Source organism: Propithecus coquereli, unplaced genomic scaffold (genome assembly GCF_000956105.1).
Source record: "Propithecus coquereli isolate 6110/MARCELLA unplaced genomic scaffold, Pcoq_1.0 Scaffold280, whole genome shotgun sequence".
NCBI classification, from domain to species: Eukaryota; Metazoa; Chordata; class Mammalia; order Primates; family Indriidae; genus Propithecus; species Propithecus coquereli.
Window position 1 is genome coordinate 4545007 of NW_012148397.1, and position 16725 is coordinate 4561731.

Genomic DNA, 16725 nt, shown 5'->3' on the forward strand with positions numbered 1-16725 from the left:
GCCTCAAGTGTGCCGTGCAGCCACCGTGAGATCCCTCCAGGCTCGCTGGACAATCTTCCATCCCAGGCCTTCAGCAAACACTGAGACACCAATGGTTCCCCGACATACTCCCAGCTCTGGGCTCCTTCTGAGCTTTTTAGTAACAGGTGTGGCCAGGAATCCCAAGCTGCTTAAACTAATGGAGGTGACTTTTTAAGTACAATATTTATAAACAATAACTTTATTCAAATATCTACGCAATTGCCAACAATTTTAAATGCTTAATAATATTTTGAACTATTTTCCAATGAGCTTATCTTAGCAAAGTTATAGAATCTAAAACTGCTTTGCAAAACACAGGAATGCCAGCTGCAGGTCCACGGCAGAATTTCTAGAATGAGACTAAAGCCCTATTACTTTTATACATTTTAAAAAGTAACCAATACAACAACCACTTTGGAAAGCGGTCTGGCACTTTCTCAAAGTTAAACAAACACCTACCCGATGACTCAATGATTCCACTTCTAGATATTTAACCAAGAAAAAAAATATGAACACAAAAACTTGTATAAAACTGTTCATAGTAGCTTTATTCATAATATCTCCAAACTAGAAACAACTCAAATACCCATCAATAGGAGATAAATAAACAGTGGCACATTCATACAATGGCATACTTCTGCGCAAAGAGGAAAATATTACTGATACGAGCACCAACATGGATAAACCTCAAAAATACACTAAGTGAAAGAAGGCAGATACAGAAGACTTTATACAGTGTGGGTCCACCCGTACGACACTCTAAACCAGGCAAACTGACTTATTTTGAAAGAAATCGGAAGAGGGGTTTGAGTACAGGGAAAACGACTGAGGAGAGGCCCAAGATTACGTTCTGAGTTGGTGGCCATGCCCAGATCTTGAGAGGGAAGTAGGTTACACAGGGATATGCATTTGTCAAAACAAAATTCAATGAGCTGTCTTTAAAAACCCAATGAACTATATACTTAAAATTGTGCAATTCATTGTATATCAATTATGCCTCAATAAAAATTTGAGTAGGGAAAAAAAATACCCAACACAGGTACACACAGGTATGAAAGTGAAAGGATGCAGCAAAAGGCAAGTCCTAGCTAGCTGCTAAGACAGCTTTCTTCCTGTGTAAACTGCATTTGTGAGTCAAGACCCTGTCTTGGATTTACTTTTATCTTAACTTCAAGCAACTTTTGGAAGATCTTCTCCTGACTGTTTTCCCTGACTATAAACAGATGTATTTCTCATAAACACACTGAAAACACATAAGTAAACAAAAAGTATAGTATTCTTTGGTGATCAGTTACTACAAAAAAGAATCAAGATGTATTTAATAATTATTTTTATTATTGCAATACTAAAAATGTCTACTCCAGAGTCTGATATTCATGTTTATATTAAAACGCTGTTTAAAGTCGTCATTGCTTTACTGTTTATACACCCTCTGAGGACCCATAAAAAACAGAAATAAGCGCATCTCTGTTTCGAGCACAGAAGAATTACACAAAGCAAAATCAAACCCTGCTGTGAGAGATCTAATGCAGACACGGGGTGTCCAAGCGCACACTCTCCGCCAGGCCCACAGCCCGGCTTCAGCCACAGGAGCTCACCAACCAGCCAAGTGGGAATCAAGCCTTGTAAACAATGTGCTAAGTGCTGTCCCCAAATCAGGAGAAAAGTGTGATAAGTGAGAGGGATGACAACAGCTAATTCTGTCTGGAGGAACCAGGGAAGTGTCAATAAAGATGACAGCATGGGTGGGCCGTGGCCGGACCAGCAAGGTATGGGCAATAAGGGAGAACAGTGGTCTGAGACAGTGCCCAGGGGCAGGAGAGGAGATACAGCGTGCTAGAGGGCTGGGGTCCTCTAAAACAGTACTGTGACTGCCACTCCAAGGAGTCTGGAATTCTGGACTTCACTCTGCTAGAATGGGAAGCACCGAACCTTAGGTAAATAAACAGATGGTTTAAAAGGTAATTGGTGCGCCCAGCACGATGGCTTGGGCCTGCAATCCCAGCTATGCAGGAGGCCAAGGCAGAAGGATTGCTTGAAGTCAGGAGTTCAGGACCAGCCTGGGCAACATAGTGAAACTCTCTAAAAAAACGAAAAAAATTCTCAACTTTGTTTTAAAGTAAAAAAAAAAAAGAAAGAAAGAAAGAGAAATTTAGCCGGGATACTTAAACCTGGCAGGGGAGATACCATGATCACGAAGGTGGTTTTCCCAGGGCGAGGCGTATCCATTGCACTCTGGGTGTGCTGACCCCTTTTCAATTAATTCATTAATTTATGAAAATTAAATTTAAAAATAAAATGAAATAAAATAAAACTTAGCTGGGAACAGTGGCACATGCCTGTGGTCCCAGCTACTCAGGAGGCTTGAGCCCAGGAGATCAAGGCTGCAGTGAGCTATGATCGTGTCACTGCACTCCAGCCTGGTAACTGCGCTCTGTCTCAAAAAGGGGGAAAAAAAAGGAGGTAAAAGGTAAGTGGCAACAAAATGAGATGAGACTGGCAGGAGGAGGGCTGGTGCCCAGGAGCTGACTGCCTCCCATCACACAGAGCAGAGCTGACCGGGCTGGGGCTACCAGGGGAGCAGGGCCTGAAGACGCTGGGGCCGCTGAGAGAAGCAACGTGGTGACAAACAGGAGCCCTGGGAAGCACGTCTGCCCCGGGGTTGACACTCTTCGGCAACGTGGGAGCTGCAGACCCGGACAGTGCCGAGATTGAGATTCACCGAATTTTGAGGTACCTGTAGGGTAAGCAGAGCTGACCCAGGACGAGAGGCCCCAGTGCAGAGCTGACAGGCGAAGTGGGAAGGGATGAGCACACCCAAGGGAGGGCAGAGACCCTGGGGGACAGACATTAAAGGAATCTGGCCAGGGCATTAAGGGAAGGAGGGGGGAGCGAGCCAGGAAGGCTGGAGCTGTCAACCACCCAGACGAAGCAGCAGGAGAGGCCAACAGGATAATCTCAGACCTTTACTGGCAGTTTCGGCAAAGAGCCTGGGAGACTGAGTGCTGAGAACATTAGAGAAGCAAACTTTTTAAACCGCAGTTAAATGATGCACGTCTGTAGCTAAAGGGAAAGAGGAGGAAAATCCTTTGTTTAATTTCCCCTCTCATGTATTATCTCACTTAATATTTACGGCAATCCTTAAGAAATTCTTGGTCTCTCCATTTTACAGATTTGCTCCTTTGGACCCATGGGATTTAAGTACCACCCAAGATGACAATGAGTAGCCCTGTGACTTCATGCCAGTCCCACCAGGGTGCATTTTGGTATGACCATGCCACACTTAAAAAGCCTAGGATAGCCCCCAAAATGGATTTAACAGAATCAGAATGAAGACTAATATGCCTAGTTAAGCCAGTTAAGCTATTAGACTAACAGCATGTAAACTAAGAGGCCCCAACACACTCGTTCCCATTTCTTTCTAATTTTGTAAGTATTTGAACTTTTCTTGTAACTACAAGAGCAACACAGGTTCAGTGCAGGTTTCTGTTTTTAAGGAATGAAGGTGCAGGAGTGCACACCCAGGCAATGAAGCCGCAGAGAAGGCAAGGAAAAAGGTCAAAGAGAAAGAAAACTGTTAAGCGATGAAAAGACAAGCCACAGACTGGGAGAAAATATTCGTAAATCATATATCTGATAAAGAACTCATATCTGGAATACATAAAGAACTTTTAAAACTCAACAATAAGAAAACAAAAACAATTTTAAAAATAGGCAAAAGATCTGAGCAGACACCTCACTAACAAGATTACACAGATGGAAAATACGCCAACGGAAAGACACTCAGCGTCATATGCCATTAGGGCTGCTACTTGGGAGGCAGAGGTGGGAGGATTTCTTGAGCCCAGGAGTTTGAGGCCAGCTTGGGCAATACAGCAAGACTCCCATCTCTTTAAAAAACAAACAAACTGACCAGCACCAACTGCTGGCAAAGATGCTGAACCAAAACTCTCACTCATTTTGGTGGGAATGCAGAACAGTACAGCCACTTTGGCAGCTTTATAAAGCTAAACATAGTCCTGCCGCACAGTCTAGCAGTCACACTCCTACCCCGCACAGGAATGTTCAAAGCAGCTTTATTCGCATGCACTAAACACGTGTCCTTCAATAGGTGAAGGGGTAAACTGTGGTTCACCCTTACAATTTGGCAATAAAGAGAAATGAGCTATCAACAAACAACATGGATGAATCCTAAAAGCACATTGTTAAGTAAAAGAAGCCAGTGATGAGGCTACACGCTGTATGATCCCAATTACATGACATTTTGAAAAAGGCAAACTACAGAGACGGGACACGGATGAGTGGCTGCCAGGGCTGGGGGTGGCAAAGCTCAGGGCACTGGTTTCAGGGCAGCGTAACTATTCTGCTCCGTGGTATGTGACGGTGGCTACCTGGCATTATGAACGCGCCCAAACTCATAGAACCTTGTAACACAGTGAACGTTAATACATGCGATTTATTAAAAATCATTTAGGAGGTCAAGGATCTCAGGACGAAATGCAGACTGTGACAGAAGACGACCGTATGAGAAACATGAGAAAACTTACTGCAGAGGCCAGGGAAAGGAGCTGACCAAAGAAACTGGGGCAGTGAGTGGAATCTCTAAGAACAAAGGCAAAAGGAGCCGTTAGCTCGGCATTTTAGTTAAGTTGTTCCCACGGGGTGTGATAAACAGTTCTGAAACCATTACCCTCACACTCTGGAGCTGAACAGTTCAGTAATGGGTGGCAGACGGTGGGAGCGGGAGGGTCCAGACAAGCAGGGAGGACGCTGCAGCGACCACGCGGGCACGCACTAGAGGTGGAGACGTGAGCACGAACTCACATTTAGTTTAATATAAACACAGTCCACAGAGAAATACTTGTGGATGCCTGTGTATACACGGGTTAGCACGCACACGTACATTTACCGGCTCTGTCCGCGGAGAGGGCCTAGGGGCCACACCCAGGTAGCCACCAGCACACCTAACACCCAGCTCTTGGTTTTTAACACCATTCTCCACCGAAATAAAAGGAACCAGGGCTGAGGCAGGAGATACACAAGATGAGCCTGGAGCACCCTGTACGGCCAGAAAGGAAGTGTTCAACACACACACACACACACACACACACACACACACACACACACACACACACGGACAGGGCGTGTCAAAGGGGCGTAGGAACCAACTGCAAGAGCTCTCGATGGCCAAAGCTGGAACGATTTGAGCAACAAAATAAAACAGTACTGCATTATAACCCAGAGTAAAAAATAAATATCTACGAGTCCATACTGATATAAATAAATAAATATGAGAGCATATACCAATCTCCTGTGCTGAAGAATTCCGAGTCATTTACGCAGACCTTCTGCCCCAGGGAGGTGGCACATATCCGCACTCCTTAGCGTGGCTGTGCAGAGACGTCCTTCCAAAGAGCGTGGAACGGGGGACTAGCTTTACTGTGGAGAAACCGGACCAACACAGCCTCAGCCAGGTGATCAGGGCAGGTGATCAAGGAGGCCGCCAGCGCGACTGGGGTCGGGGGACAGCTGACAAAGCAGCTGGCCCATCTTCCCGAGGAAAAAGGGGCAGCTACAGAGAAACGTGGAGATGAACAGACGCTACGACAGTCCATACGCGACAAGACTGTTTCTCAGCAAAGACGAGGTGGGGCTGAGGATGCGAGAAGCGTAGGAGGGAAGACCCGGAAGGACCCAGAAGAGGAAGCGCAGGAGGGGAGCCCAGCCAAGAGAGGGCTGAACCGTGACCCCGCGGCCCAGACAACGGGAACCTGGTGTCTAATAGTGACGGGAATGGGTAGCCCTCTCGTCCAAAAGCCCCGCCGGGCACCCCAAAGGCTCACACAGGCTGGAGCTCAGCAGAGGCAAGACCTGCGCGGCAGTGGCTGACCTCAGAGTCCGCAAGGAAAAGGGGAAGAGAAGACTGGCAGGACAGGCGAAGGACATGTCACTGCACCCCGACAGACTAAGAGGACTGAAAAGGTGGGACTGAGGCTGGGGTCACGGGGACCTGTAAGACTTCAGAGGCAGCACCATTCGGGTGACAGTGAGATCTGAGTGTGGCCGTGTGGAACAGGTTGCTACACCCCAAAGCGGGCTGGAAAGAGAAGGTGAAGCACCTACAGCCCAGGTATGTCTCCAGCCTGGGGGCAGAGGGAACCTGAATCAGGGTGGGGAACACTGCAGAGCACGACGCCCTCGCTCCACCTGCTGAAGGAACGCGCACTCAGACCATCCGCCGCGGTCTGCTGTGATTATGTTCCCCGGCGTTCCCTCCGTCCACGTGCCTTCATGAAATATTTAGCGTGCCACATAAAACCAAGATTTTCTTCTCAAATTACTGACTGTAAAGAACAGAATATTAAGTTTTAAGGAAAAAAAAACCGGAATATTAGCCCAACTGAAGTTAAGTCTCAACAGTATGCTAGCAGATTATCCATTCTGTGAAGAGTAACCTTACTTAACCTTTCTAGAAAGGCCTTTTATATAAAAATATTTAATCACCGGCCAGGCACGGTAGCTCATGCCTGTAATCCTAGCACTCTGGGAGGCTCGGTGGAAGGATCGCTTGAGCAATCCTAGGAGTTCGAGACCAGCCTGAGCAAGAGCTAGACCCCATCTCTACTAAAAATAGAAAAATTCCACATAATACTCCGAAATAAAATTAAAAAATTAGCCAGGAATGGTGGCGCATGCCTACAGTCCCAGCTACTCAGGAGGCTGAGGCAGGAGGCTCGCTTGAGCCCAGGAGTTTGAGGTTGCTGTGAGCTATGATGACGCCACGGCACTCTAGCCCAGGCGACAGAGTGAGACTCTGTCAATCACTCACTCACTCACTCCAAAGTAGCACTTGGACACTGCAGATCAAAAAGATGGCAAACTGAGAGAACACACCCAGCAAACAAGGAACCAGGGACACGGCAGAGGGAAGGCCCCTCTCCTGAGAGTGGTAGTCGGCAGCGGGGACACACAACGCTGCATCTCTCTTTCTCACTAGCCACAACTCAGTCTCTTACTAGATACTTCTCCAGAGACATCTAAGTGCTGGGAGTAGCCAGGTCTAGTCCTGGGTTTCCCCTCCATCTGCATGCGCTTCAGAAACGAGCTTATGGGATCTCAGTCCCAGGAAGTTCAGGGGGAAAAAAATAAAAAACCTGTATCTGGAAAACTCCCAACTGCTAACGCATCAGTGAGTACGTATATCTAACTGGCTACTCAACAACTCCGATGCAGACGGGCCAAAGCAGAACCTCCCCCAAAACTGTTCGGACCCCATTCTTCCCCCATCTCAATAAGCAATACCATACCATCTAGTTGCTGAGGTCAAAAAACAAAGACCCGCCCTCCATTTATCTCTTTCCCCCACCTCCCCACACCCAACCCCTCAGTCAGTCCTGCGGCTGAACCTCCAAAACCCATCGGAAATCTGACCATTTCTTCCCCTCCCCACCCTGCCCAGAGCAAGGTACATGAGCACTCACCTGGGGAGCGCTCACCTGGGGAGTGCTGGGATCACCCACTAACCAGACCTTTCTACCCTCATGCCTCTACTCACCCAACAATCCTGTCCCCCATTCGGCACCCAGCATGGCCTTTTACTGATAAGAATCAGAACATGTCACTCCCCTCCCTGCATCCATCAATGGCTGCCTTTTCAGTTAGACTAAAATCCAACACCGCCCTCCCACACACTGCGTGGTCCCTAAAGCCCCACCACACCCGGGCCTGCTGACCACGCTTCCTACCCTCTCTGGCTGGCTGTCTTGTTCTTTTGTCATTGCCTCAAGGGGACGGTCCGGTAACATCCCCAGCACCCCTAGCACACTCCACAAACATTTGTCGAGTGAATGAGTGAGCAAAGCAGGGAGGATGCCTGAGGGACACAAGAGGAAGTGGAACTGAAGCCCACGGGCACACGAAAGGAAGTACGAGAGGACCACGGGGTAGTAACGTCTGCCATGGGAGGGGTCAGAAGGTGCTGTGGAGCCCTGGAGAAAAGCAGTGGAAGAGAAACGTAAAAGGGTTAGGGGGAGAAAGGGAGAGGCGAATGGAAAGAGAGATCCCCACTCACAGGGAAGCCTCGACCTCAGGTCCAGGAAGCACGTGCGTGGCATCTCACCGACAGCGCGGGGCCTGGCTGAGGCTGCCGCCAAGGAACGCTTCCATGTGTACCAAAGATTTCACTTTCATCCCTGCACTAGAGCCACAACCGGAACAGTCAAATGGGGTAGATATTTTTAAAAATCCCAGCATGGTAACTAAACCCTCAAGAATTCTAAATCCAGAAATAAAAAGAACCCTGGAGTTCCAAACCTCTTTAAATGTCCTGTCCCAGGGAATAGCTGAGCCTGGGCCCAGCCTCTTCCTACATCTTCCTACGTAGGGTTTCTCTGTTTAGCATGAAATGAACTTTTATAACATCAGATTCACCAGCATTCAAAATACTATGAAAATTTGACATGCTAATAATATATTTAGCTCTCAGTTACAAGTTAATGACAGGGTAACACATTTGAGAGTGAAAGGAAAGACAATTTACTGAACATCAGGAGCTTTGTACACACGATCACAGTTAATCCCACCACCACCCTGAAAGCCAGGCACTGTTACCAGCTCATGCTCAGAACTGAGTCTTCAGAGAGTTAAGTAACTTGCTCAAATCCACAGCCAATAAAGGCGGAGTCAGGGCTGTTTTGACTCTAAAGCCCATGTTCTTCCATTAACATGCACTGGCTCCCAGAGCACTCAGTTTTAGACAGTGCATTCTGTAATGAGTAAATTGAATTTGGGAATTATGGAATCCAAGAATTCAAAACATTTCAGTGAACTGTAAAAGCCTGTCTCAAGAGAGACTGGAAGCTTCTCCAGCTGCCTGCCCCTCCTCACTGGGTGCTCCCAATGCACTGCACTCCTTCCCAGCGAACCAAACCTCCAGCTTGACACAGAGCTAGCCTCTGTTTCTAAATCAGTAACATTCCTCGTGCGACCAGGATTTACTGAGCAGCTTTAAACTTCTAGACACAGAACTCCCCCTTCTTCACTTACGTACGCTGATCACACGTCCCCCTTACAACTGTGACTGTTCTCCTCTCTCCTTTCCCACAACCCAAGTTCAGGTAGCCCTCCTCTCTAGCCCGTACCTCTGCAGAACTCTAACCTCAAGGGTCACCAGGTTCCAACGACCCTCTCCATGGCTGCAGGAGTTACCATCCGAAATCACAGGACAGGTCACAAATTAACCTGGTCCAAAACCTTCTAGGGTTGCCCATGGGATTCCATGCTCAATTCTCACCACTCTCTTCCACGCAGTGCTCGTTTCGATTCCCCTAGACTCCTCGCCTTTCACACTCCTGTGCTTTTGCTCCTGCTGTTTCTTCCAACTAGAACTCCCTCTCTCTCTCTCTCTGCCTAGCCAAATTATTCATTCATCAGTTTTCAAGCACTACGACCTACGGACAAAGCACTGGAGAATACGAGGTTTTCAAAACTATAAGGTGCTATACCAAAATAAGGCATTATCTGGGCCCCATAAGGAGTCTGGATTTTATTAGAGGATTAATAGGATTCTACCGAAATATTTTTCAAGTATGGAATGGAACTTAGTAGCAAGCAGGGCTAAAATTGGCAAGATAGGCAAATGTTTGTAGAGAGGCAAAGAAGCCAGCAAAAGAAAAAACAATCAAGGAGGCAAGATATAGTAAGTGATAATTCAGTCCCGTAACAGAAACACCAAAGCAGACACAAGAGTTAACATCAGGAAAGGAGGGGCTTCCTTCCTCCAAGGCAAGGGGAAGAATATTCAGGGACGTTTTAGTCAGAAGGGAACTGAGGTTGAGAGAGCTCTCCCTGCGGCCTTTGTCTCCTCCATGATCTAGAAGGGATACTCACTCATCAATGGCAAAGCAAACAAGTATACAGTACTGCCAAGTAGGAAGGGGACTAGGAAAGAAGGAAGGATGCCGTGTAGTAAAGAATTTAACCTTAACCAGAAAGAAGTCTGGCCTTTGTCCTCCGCTAACAATATGATTTAGGGTGGGGTGTGGCTGCATCAGGAAGACCAACAATGTGATTTTAGAGTGGAGGCTTTGGCTCACACAGTATCAGTCTACCTGGAAACTGAGACCACCCACGTGGGCAGTCAGTCAATCAAGCCTAAGTAATGAGGCCCCAATAAAAATTGAACACCACGGCTCAGGTGAGCATCCCTGGCTGACAATGCTCCGTGCATACTGTCACACGTCAATGCCAGGAAAGTAACGTGTTCTGACTCCACAGGGAGAGGACAACAGAAACTTCCCCATTTGGTACTTCCCTGGACTCCACCCGATGAGCTTCTTCCCTTGGCCAATTTTAATTTGTAGTCTTTCTCTGTAATAAACCATAACTGTGAACATAAGAGCTTTCAGTGAGTTCTGTGAGTCGTTCCGGTGAAGTACTGAACATGAGGATGGTTTCAGGAACTCCGCCCCACCCAAAAAAAAATCTTGCAGTTGGTGTCAGAAGTGAGGGCGGTCTTGTGTGCACTGGGGCCTGCACCCTCTAAACTTCATAGGTGGCTGACTCCCACGGTCATGCTAAACTCTCCTTACGTTACAACGGAAGGGTCACACAGCAAACGGTTAACACTGGCCCTGGAGACTAGCTTTGAGAACAACAATTTCCAGTGACAATGAGAGTGTGGGCTTTACACTTTATGCTCTGCTCTAGCGTTTGAATTTTTTTTTTTTTTTGACAAAACAGACATGTAGTCTTTTGTGACTAAAACATTATTTTAAAGAAACATACCCCAAAAGGCTGCTTTAGGAAAATTATCTTGTATAGTCAATCAGTCGGGAAAACTACTTCTCAATGCCTCCCAAACATTAACTTTGTACATGAACTTATTTCTAGTCCCGATTTCTCAAACTAACAAAATTACTTACATCACCAAAGAGTCCCAGCCAGCAGACAACAGTTTCAGTAAGAATGTGAAAGTATGTTCACCCTTTTGACTGAATCAAGATTGTTTTTGCCTAGGCTAGAGTGCCATGGCATCATCATAGCTCACAGCAACCTCAGACTCCTGGGCTCAAGCGATCCTCCTGCCTCAGCCTCCCGAGTAGCTGGGAACACAGGCACGTGCCACCACACTGGGGCAAGACTGTTCTTACATAAAGTACATTTTGATACTTTCTCACTAACAGAGCCATTCTATACATGCTACTTTTCCGTTCTTGAAGAGGATTTCTGTTTTTACAGTACATTGATTAGCACAGCTGTAAAGTTCCAATTCATTAATTTGTCAAGGAAGGCAAGCTCTGAGCCACTGGTAACGGTTTCAATTGTTACTTAGTGACTCCTTTAGGAAACTACCTTCTCAGATAGTCTTGTTCTCCTTCGACTCAACTCAGAAGCCAATGTGAACCAACCCGTCTAACTCCAAAGTACAAAATCCAAATAATTTCAATAACCCTAACCTTCCTATTTTCCAGAATGTTCAAGAAATGCAGTGTAGTTAATACCTCTGTCCCAGTCCATATTTCAAATATCCCAAAGGCCTTTCACTTTAACCGAGTTCTGACTTCCTAATGAGCAAATTTAACAAGGTGACTTTTTAAAAGGTGACTTTGGGTAAGTAAAAGCTGTAAAGCGACATCAAAAAGCTGAGATTCTTCATCTGTGAGGTGAAGAGTTTATGAAGAAATAGGTGATGACCTAAATCTCTAGACCATTTGAGACAGTCACAGGAGCAGAGAAAATAAACGCACGTGCTTTTAAGAACATACACTGAGCAGGCTGCAAACAAAACGCCGTAACGTCCACTTGGACCGCACTGTACACAGCCTAGCTGAAAGAAGCTACCAGGCAGGTAGCAGCAGCAACAGTTCTTCTTACACTCCAAATTTAACTGCCGCAATAAACTGGCTAATCATAAGCTACTAAAGTGAGTCTACCCAACAGCAAAAATGGACTTAGTTCTGGAAGCAACGACACCTGAGGAGAGACGAGCTTTACTGCCCTCAAGGCTGACCTGACTGTCCCAGATGCCCTTTCAGGCAAAGATCACTGACGTGGGGCAGGTGGGACTATAACCAGGAAGACCGGCAAGAAATAAAAAAGTTAAAAACTTACAGGGGAGGGGAAAACAGGAGCATTGGAGAAGCCACAACGCGACGTGCAAGAAAGCTCATTTGTAATACATGCCTATAAAAACACTCTTTGCAGCTCACGGAAGGGTTTATAGCCGCTCTATAACCGCCACCCCCTCATTAGCCACAGGGTGGGAAAACTGTGGCTCGAAGAGCTGAGTGTCACGACCAAGGTCAGGCAAAGGCTAGAGCTGCAATTCGGGCCCTACCCTGAGAGATCAAAGAAGGAGCGACAAGGAGACACCTGGAAGGGAAGTCAGGTGCGGGCACAGAGGTGCCCCGAGGAACTCCAGAAGGTCGCAGGCGCGCGAGGGGTGGAGGAGAGGGAGCAGCGGGGCTGGGGGAAGAGCAGGCCCGGGGCTGGGAGTGGTCGGGAGACCCGGGCGTGGGCAGCCGGCCCGGCCCAGCCCGCTGCACTCACCCGAGGCCCGGGCGGGGTCGCCCGGCGCTGCGGCTCCTCCCGGGCGACGGCGGCGGCGGCGGCGACTGCAGCAGCAGAGGCAGGGAAGCATCATGCGGCCGCGCTCATGGCCGGGCCGGAGCGGGCCCCGCGGCTCGGCTCGGTCCCCTCGGTCCCGCCGAGCCGGTAGGAGGGAGGCGGCCGCGGAGCTGACGCCGGAGCCCAGAGCTCTGGCCAGGGAGCGGGGCGTGCGACCCCCGGAAGTGAACCCCGCGAGGTCAGCGGAGCCGCGCCTGCGCAGTTCCGGCCGCGCTGCTCCCTGCCTCGGAGAAGGGCGCTTGGGGCGGTTTGAGGGGACGCGGAGGCCAGAATTCCTCTGGACGGAGGCCCTTTCAGACTGGTAGTTCCTTGCGAAAAGGCATCTCTTAGTCAAGCCTCCCTGGCTTCAATAAAGAGATCCATCCAGCTGAACTCCGGAAGAGAAAGAATGGGGCCTACGGGCTGCCGCAGGGTCCAAGCCGCGCCGTTAGGCTGTCGAACCAGGTCGAGAGTTCTGCAGGCTGCGTGGACCCGGGCTTGCAGCGGCCTCTCTGAACCAGCTTCACTGTGGCCTGTACGGTGCGCAGGAATGAGAACTGAGAAAATGGAAAAATAAGGGAGCGGGAGTGGAAATGACGGAGCCACAAAGCAACCGCCCTGGACCTGGGATTGGACGCCTGACTCCTGGGGTCCGCTCAGCCTCCGGCCCCCTCAGGACTTGGACGCTACAGCATCGCTGCGGTCCCTTCCAGGTTCCAAGTACTAAGTTTTTCCAAAGTAGAAACATGTATTTTATTTCTTTGCATTCCCTATCGTATTGGGACAGTTTCTCCAGGGCTGGGGAGTAGGTGCTCGATTATGTTTGTTGTTAAAGCGGTAAGTACTCACTGCGCGTTTTTTGTAAGATTGGTGAAAGCCGTGAGAGCTGAGGCATCGCTCAGACTCACATCTGCAAACCACCTTCTCACGTTTTACCGTCCTCGCTCCCAGAAACTCTTTTTCCAGCTAGACTTTTGGAAGTAAGGTGTGCATTAAATTATCAAAAGTCCAGCTTTAAAAGTTTAAAATTTACTGACCGTGTCTTGAACATCTGTATATTCAGATTGGTGCTGTGCATTGAGTCAACCCACGTTGGGCCTCCTATCTCCTGGAATCTTCAATTCCTTAAGGAGCTAGGCCCCCAGTCAACCGTCAATTCTTTTCGCATATGCTCAAAGAAAGGATGGTTGTCTCTGGATAACACCGAGACTGCCAGTGGCCACTATACTTGGGGTGCACTTGCTATGAGCAATGTTAAAAGCATATCTTTTTGTAAAAAGGTAAAATCACGAGTGTCATACAAATATAAAAGGAACATGTGTCAAAGATTTAACTTAATTAACGAGGGCGTATGTGTGATGCCACAGTTGGTTCAGAGATGAATCCAAAAGGCAAATACATACAGGCAGTCTGGAATGCTGAGATGAATTTGCTTAATAAATGCAAAACTGCCTTTCTCCACAGTGGGAAGGGGAAAGTTAATTGAACTTCTACCAGAGAAGATGCATTTGTATGTCTAATGCCTGTAGGCAAAAATCATTTGCATTGGTATCAATCCTCTACAACCTCTAGAGATATAGATAGCTCAAAGACAAAAGAGGACCCCACTAAACCAGATAACCCAGAAGTGTATGCTAGATAATGCCTACTTGTTCACTGAAGACACCTAAAGGAAACCAGAAAGCGTTACCCCAAAATACACCTCTTCGACATAAAAATTATTTTGAGCTGAAGGCAATTAAGAAGCAAATGTAGGAAACGCTGTCTTTACCCTCCCCCTTTTCTGCCTAAAGGCAGGGTATAGATTCTCCTTTTGTGGAGAAGCTAGGCTCTTATTAGCCCAGAGGAATCTGCAAACCACCTTACTCTATTAAGTTTCCCTCCATTTATAAACCTTCTCTGCTTTCCTTTGTCCTGTCATTTCTCTACAAATTTGTTGTTCTTTGTGGGAAACACTATGTAAACCTGAATTCTAAGGCACCTTTTTCAGTTACTCTTCCCTGAGTTTCTCCCACTCATATGTGAGATGTACATGTTAATAAACTTCTGTTTGTTTTCTTCTTGTTAATCTGTCTCTGTTACAGGGGTTCCAGCCAAGAACTTAAAACATGTAGGGGGAAAGGGATATTTTTTCTTCCGCTACACACCCAATATTGGTTTTTTTTGTTTGTTTGTTTGTTTTCGAAACAAAGTCTCACTGTGTTGCCCGGAGTAGAGTGCCGTGGCGTCAGCCTAGCTCACAGCAACCTCAAACTCCTGGGCTCAAGCAATCCTCCTCCCTCAGCCTCCCGAGTAGCTGGGACTACAGGCATACGCCACCATGCCCGGCTAATTTTTTCTATATATTTTCAGTTGTCCGATTAATTTCTTTCTATTTTTAGTAGAGACGGGGTCTCGCTCTTGCTCAGGCTGGTTTCGAACTCCTGAGCTGAAACAATCCGCCCACCTCGGCCTCCCAGAGTGCTAGGATTACAGGCGTGAGCCACTGCGCCCGGCCCCAATATTGTTTTTGACCCACTTCAAAGTCTGCAAGTGGCACTACCTCCATTCTAAAACATGAAGAGTGGAGGGATCCTTACCCCTTAAATCTCCTCATTCCCTACACTTGTGTCAACCTAAGATAATCAAAAGGGTCAGAATCTAGTTTAAAGAGAGTTTCTTGGAATGCAAAGTTTGAGGACAGCCACCTGGGAAGCAGAGAGTCCAAAGAATGGAAGTCAGTGTTCCCAAGTGTAGAAGTTTGGGATTGTTCATGCAAAGTTTAGGGCAGTTTAACAGAATTTCAACATCTTTCTATATAAGGCTTAATGCATAGTTACAACGATCTAATTAGTCGAGGCGGTCTTTTTCTTTCGAGAAAGGTATATTTAACATTCCACACTGATGTAACAGCGGAGGGGTCTTTTGCACCATCTGGTTTGAGTGAGTTAGGTACAGGACAATAAAGGAGGCAGTTAATCTATGACAAAGATCAGTAATTGGAAGGCGAGGAGGTCTAGTCTCTCCTATGGAACAAAAATAATGAGGAAGAAAGTTAATCTACAGTCTAAGAGGCAGAAGTTGCAAACATGCTACATGACTCAGTCTCTCGGGCTTAACTTCCCCTTAGCATAATAAATTTAGAGGGTCCTGAAATTTTATTTTCTTTTACACTTGTTTATGTTGTCTATGTTTTTAGTTGCTAGTATAGCTTGTTTGCTGTAACTTTAAAAATATACACCTTTGCTAAAGGAAACCGCACAGTAAAATCATTCTTTAAAATATTTCACGGGGATGGTAGCAGTTGACAAAAACAGTTCAACTCTTATCAAGAATCTCCATCTCTTTCTCAACAGAACTGATATGTGGTCTTCTGTAAGTCATTTCCCTCGCTGAGCCTCAGCTTTAAAAAAAAAAAAATCTCTAAAATATGAGATTAGACTTGATTTTAAGGTTTCTTCCTGTTTTAAGACTGTGGTTCAACACAGAGTTTTTTGCCTCTCCCTGATTTCGCTGAGGGCTGAAGAGCAGAAAAGCTCTAACGTTTCACGCTCGTGCAGGCACACAGAACACGCATCTCCCGGGTTGATTTTGTTTCCCCCTCACACAAAAACCAAACCTTCAGGAGCTAGTTTCCAGCTAAGCACTCATCCCAGGAAATAGCCCATTTAAAGTGGAGACTCCATTCAAATATATGAAAAGATGCTCAGCCTCATTCAAAGTAAAAGGAGTGAGTGCAAATTTAAAGTTGAAGGAGATACCATTTTTTGCCTAGTAGACTGGCAAAGATCACAATTTTGGTGATACAGGTACCCTGTGCTGGCAAGGCAAACCAGGTTGGTACGACTGTAGATTTGTTCAGCTCTCTGCAGACCCAGTTAGAAGACGAATCACAAATATTCAAGTGCACATACCCTTTGACCCAGCCCTGTGTAGAGACTCACCCATGTGCACAAAGATGTTTGTATCTGAGCATTTGCAGTGGCAAGTTTGTAGAAACAAAAGACTGGCATCACCCTTTATGCCCATCAATGTGTGAAATACAGTCATGTATTCTGTACTCACAAATGGAATACTGAGCTGTGCAATTGTAAAAAGAGAATGAGACAGATTTTTATG

At 46.9% G+C, this 16725-nt stretch overlaps 1 protein-coding gene across 1 annotated transcript in view; it reads right to left on the reverse strand.

Moving 5' to 3' along the window:
* The window catches only part of ZDHHC7 (zinc finger, DHHC-type containing 7), a 31461-nt gene extending 18626 nt beyond the window's left edge, over positions 1 to 12835 (reverse strand). Inside the window, exon 1 of the mRNA XM_012648223.1 lies at positions 12571 to 12835. The gene's annotated coding sequence lies outside the window, so the exon portion shown is untranslated. The remainder of the gene's footprint in view (positions 1 to 12570) is intronic.
* Between the last annotated feature and the right edge of the window lie 3890 nt (positions 12836 to 16725).